The 5,779-nt window shown below is 37.8% G+C and overlaps 1 long non-coding RNA gene across 1 annotated transcript; it reads left to right on the top strand.

The window, feature by feature from the left end:
* The first annotated feature begins 3,413 nt into the window (after window positions 1–3,413).
* On the top strand, window positions 3,414–5,061 carry LOC147026894 (uncharacterized). Its single transcript, XR_015058550.1, has 2 exons — window positions 3,414–4,215; window positions 4,314–5,061. It is a non-coding gene; the product is annotated as an uncharacterized LOC147026894 (long non-coding RNA).
* Window positions 5,062–5,779: the final 718 nt, after the last annotated feature.

Genomic DNA, 5,779 nt, shown 5'->3' with positions numbered 1-5,779 from the left:
TCTTCTTTGATAAACTTTCATGTGTACTTTATTACCTCCTGTAAATGCTTTATGTACCACTCTGTCCAATGTGGTTACAAACTTGTCATGTGGAATGTTTGCATATAATGTAGAAAAATCACAAGTTGATAGATATTTAGCCTTACCCTTGTTATTACTGTTGAGGATACTGTCGATTCGAAGTTTGGAATTATCAATGATCCAGGATTTTTTAATACCAGAATAAAACTTCACCTTTTCATGGTAGTTTGTCAAGCATTTATAAATTAGTTTCATTGCCCCCATGTAATAGTACCTGAAAACACACACACATATATCAATCACTCCTTACACGACAAGTACTTACTCACCATGTTTGCTCCATAGCCACTGGTCACTTGCAGGACAGCCTAAGTGTAAGTTGTTGATTGTTTATTGGGTGGAACGTTGGTCACCGGCTTCCATGTGATATTGTGTGGTACATTCCAAGCTTGTGAAAGCCCGTTGCTTTTCTTCCACACTGATTACTTCAGTGTGTTTTAGCTTAGTTGCCATAGAGGCCAAATTTTATATTAGAGGGGAATTTCTCAAGAGCATAGGGTAAGATTTATTGAAGAAAAAAAATGTTTATTTGGCCACATTGCCTCTATATATGCTTATCTGATACCAGAATAAAACCAGAATATATCGAGTTCTTTTGGAACTATATACATGCTTATCTGAGCCTCGGTCACTTGCAAATGAGGAGTGGGATTTGTGAACGATTCAATACATTGCTCACAAATCCTTTTGGGGCCCAGGGACGCGATCATATACACAACGAAAGTCATTTGCCTCAATCCACCTTGTGTGCGGAGAAAAAGCCGCGATTATATTATAATCCATGGTCAAAACCTTTGCGGCGGTGCTTGCCCGCATGGCCATCTGCTTCGAGCGACCATCCGCACACGTGATGTCACAAATACGGCGCAATTCAAGTGCTAAGCAGCGTCACAACTCAATTTCATCCTCGAGTCGGGCATTGTGGTGCTACCAGCCAACAGCTCGCTGATCCACTGTGAATGGGAAGGGTTTCTTCGAGCTGCCATACGGTGTACCGACCTTGGAGCTGCCATAAGTCCATCCCAAAGGCACCAAAAACTGCTCTCAACCTTTCTTGGTTTGTCAGACACATCGAGATAGTAGGCCTCGTCGTCGTATAGGTAATAGTAATAATAATTATAATATCATGAGAATAATAGTCCAAAAGTGACCAGAATGAGGAGAAAAATAATGGGTGGCTATGAGAATGGAGTGATATAAATTGAAGGGCATTGAGTTCGGCAGCAGCTTTTTGCGTCGTTCCAATGAGGAGTGTTCACTCAGAACAGGGTCTGATCAAAATGTGACGATGGCATCAGATGAATTATTGGGCGTGAATCCTGAAGCAAAATTTTGGTTGGACCTGCAGCTCTTGCGTGAAAGCGTTTGTTTTCACAAGTCGAAAGGATAATATAGCGTGACGGAGTGTGACATCAGAAGTGACACTGCGCTTAGCGCCCGAGGCACATGTCTCATTAGAGATTATCAAAGAGTTCTTCCTTCGATCCGTGTGTTGCTCTTTGTTTAGCGAAACAGCATATACGTACTTAGGTCTTTTCAGTGAAGCAGTCATGCTTATAAGCATCTCTGTATAATACGTAGCACAAAATGGCTCCTCATTGTGAGCAGGCCACTGCTTTCAAATATCCAGTGGATCCGACTGCGAATACTACCACGACTAGTTCCTTAATGGTGATAATTATTCTCACATTCTTGTGGGGTCGACCAAAGAAAAGTTTTTGGCGAAAGTCTTTTTGGAACTAGCTGGCCAAGCCCCATGTTCGACTGAAGACGATTTAGGCAGGCACTTGTAATTTTTTTCAGGGTTCCGACAATAACTCGCCTACACTTCGTGAAAGACGCCATGGGATCTGTAATCACCATCTAATACTAGCAGATGGGATAGCAACGCCCTGCTGCTTGGGAAGCATCAATTCGGCAGTTTATAGTGAGGTTGAGATCAAACTCAGACTATACAGCTCAAAGGTAAGAGTGTTTTCAGAACCTCTGCACCATCCTTCCAAACTCATTTTAGTGGCATCAATTAATCCCAACTTTTTGTGGGGTCAGCTGAGAGGTATGGTACAATGATATCCATTAAACAGATTTATGTACATGGATGTACAGTATTTCCCAGGGACATGGATATTCATAAAACAGATGTATGTACAGGGACATGCAAAAATTAGATGAATGCACATAGATATCCATGAAACAGATTACTGGACAGGGATATCCATGATGCATATTTCCACATGGATATCCATGAAACAGATTACTGGATAGGGATATCCATGATGCATATTTCCACATGGATATCCATGAAACAGATTACTGGATAGGGATATCCATGATGCATATTTCTACATGGATATGCATGAAACAGATTACTGGAATGTGATATCCATGATGCATATTTCTACATGGATATCCATGAAACAGATTACTGGACAGTGATATCCATGATGCATATTTCTACATGGATATCCATGAAACAGATTACTGGACAGGGATATCCATGATGCATATTTCCACATGGATATCCATGAAACAGATTACTGGATAGGGATATCCATGATGCATATTTCCACATGGATATCCATGAAACAGATTACTGGATAGGGATATCCATGATGCATATTTCTACATGGATATGCATGAAACAGATTACTGGAATGTGATATCCATGATGCATATTTCTACATGGATATCCATGAAACAGATTACTGGACAGTGATATCCATGATGCATATTTCCACATGGATATCCATGAAACAGATTACTGGACAGGGATATCCATGATGCATATTTCCACATGGATATCCATGAAACAGATTACTGGATAGGGATATCCATGATGCATATTTCCACATGGATATTCATGAAACAGATTACTGGATAGGGATATCCATGATGCATATTTCCACATGGATATTCATGAAACAGATTACTGGACAGTGATATCCATGATGCATATTTCTACATGGATATCCATGAAACAGATTACTGGACAGGGATATCCATGATGCATATTTCTACATGGATATGCATGAAACAGATGTACTTGTTGTACAGGGATATTCATGAAACATATTTTTGTGCAAGAATATTCATGAAACAGATGTATGTACAGGAATGCTCAACAGATGTATATGCAGGGATATCCATGAACACAAATTTATGCACCTAGGGATATCCATTAAACAGTTTTCTGTACCTGGGAATATCCATGAAACAGTTTTCTGTACCTGGGGATATCGATGAAACAGTTTTCTGTACCTGGGGATATCGATGAAACAGTTTTCTGTACTTGGGAATATCCATAAAACAGTTTTCTGTACCTGGGAGTAGGGTAAGAATACTGATTCTGGCTCACTTTTCCCCATGTAAATGAATGGGGGATTTTCAGCGATTTATATTTTTTTTCCCTAAAAATAAATCCCCTTTTTATCCCAAGGTATATTTATTTGTCTCCCCTTTTAACTTGGAGGTTGAACCTCATTGAATTGAACACCTGGGGGTTGAACAGCTCACTCATTGAACCTATAAAGATTTGTTCATTCTCAAATTCCTTCAATAGTTTAATTTTCTTTGCACAATAATCCCCATCTAAAATATTGACAAACAAAACATTTGAATCTTTATATTTTTTAAGATACCCCTTTTGTGCCATTACGAAATGATAAACTTCTCTTAATGATCTCATCTGACCACCGCCCGAGTTGCAAATCATTTTTGTGTATAAACCACGCCATAAAAAAAGTTTTGTTTCAAATGTTTTCAGTTCATGCCGTGAAAATGAGGAAGTGTTTTTTGACACGGTCGTGCTGTGTGGTTTTAGACAGTCATGCTGTGAAAAAATAGGAACTATTCTGTGAGACAAGGTCTCGTGTTTATATTTTATCTCAGAACACGAACTGAAAACATTTGAATCAAAACCATTTTAAGTATGTTTTGTAAATGATTCATACAACCGCCTAGTTATTTTCCAAGCTGTCATTTCCTGTGGCCGCACCCAATGTTTAGGGAATTTCCTCATTGTAGCCTTATAAGTGATTCACCAGACAAAGTTTCTGCCAGACAGGATTTTCATTTTTACAACTGAGACATGGATGATCTCTCTTCCGATGAAGGCAAAAGCTTACTACAGAGTTGGTAAGTTTGTTTGGTTTTCTCTTTGAACGATGAAGCAAATGATTATTAATTAAATCATGATAATTCTGATATATATATATATATTTTTTCCCTGACAGGGCATTGGAAGAAATTGAGTTTACGTATCACGACGTGGTTCATGAAATTAATACTCTTATTGAAGAGATCAATGATTTTAGAAGAGAATTGAAAGACATTTTCAATGAGTGGCACGAAGTCTTATCACGTCCTATCATCTCGAAGGAATTAAACCAATGGTGAGACACGTGTGTGTGTGTGTGTGTGTCTCTCTCTGTCTGTCTTCCTACCTACCTCTCTCTGCTCTTATTGAAGAGATCAATGATTTATAATGACTGGTCTCTGATCTCGAATGAATTAAACCAATGGTGAGACACGTGTGTCTATGTGTGTCTGTGTGTGTGTGTGTGTGTGTGTGTGCGTGTGTGCGTGTGTGTGTGTGTGTGTGTGTGGGTGGAGTCAAAAAGGGGCGGAGTCAAAAAATTTCAATTTATCTTTGTCTTTTGTAATTCCTGTGAATAAAATGAACCTAAAATCTCTTCCCCTTCCAAATCATATATTTTATAAGTCCAAGGAACTGTATCTATTACATCAACAATTTTAAAAAGTTCTTTCGTCCATCGTTCAGTAAAACCCTTTTCAAAATGAGATTTCCACCTATATATTCTTACGATATCACCAACTTTGAACTTAGGTTTTCTGACATTAATCTCTTTTTCATATTTTAATTTTGTAAATGTTTCTGATGGCTTCATATTCGTTGACGTGTGAATCGTGTCATTATACTTATCCACAATATCCTGAATAAAAGATAACCATTGTTGTGAACCGAGTTGTGTGAATTTTTTATATAGTCTCTCTTTTAAGGTACGATTAAAACGTTCAACAACAACTGCCTTCCCTTCATTAAAGGTACTGTATAATGTAATACTGTTATTTTTTAGAAAATTCATAAATGTCTTGTTATAAAACTCTCTACCCTCATCAGTCCACAATTTTTTAGGTTTTCTCTTACTTTTATTAAATATCTGTTGAAAAGCTAACATAAGAGTATTACCTGTTTTGTTTTTTAAAGGGACAACCCACGCATATCTACTCCTCAAATCAATAACGGTTAAAGCATACTTGTACCCCTTATCATTATTGAGTTCAATCAAATCAGCAGACCAGATATAATCAACTTCCTTGGAATAAACTTTCCTTCTCTGAAACTTTGTGAATATTGGTTTATGTAATTCATCAGCTAATTGCTCTTCAGTCTTAATGGCATCATTAGAGCCTATGAGTTTTTTGAATTTCCAAGTCCAAGTTTCAATTTAGCACTAATCATCTTCTTCACGATGAACCTATCAACTTTTTCTCTCAAGGTTGGATTTTGTATCAGAGACAAATTATACAACATTTCTCTATCGGCTTCATGCTTTTCTTCCAACGTTGTGGTATTCCCATAATCAATATCGTGTCTCATGCACACTTCATCAACTCTATTGATTGGTTTACTCCAGGATTTAGGATTGTCTGCCTCATCTAATCTTTTATCCAAGTT

This window comes from Eptatretus burgeri, chromosome 5 (genome assembly GCF_056783735.1).
Source record: "Eptatretus burgeri isolate ZD-2024b chromosome 5, Ebu_testis_v1, whole genome shotgun sequence".
NCBI classification, from domain to species: domain Eukaryota; kingdom Metazoa; phylum Chordata; class Myxini; order Myxiniformes; family Myxinidae; genus Eptatretus; species Eptatretus burgeri.
The sequence above is the reverse complement of the archived record's forward strand: the minus strand, read 5'-3'. Positions and strand labels throughout refer to the sequence as shown.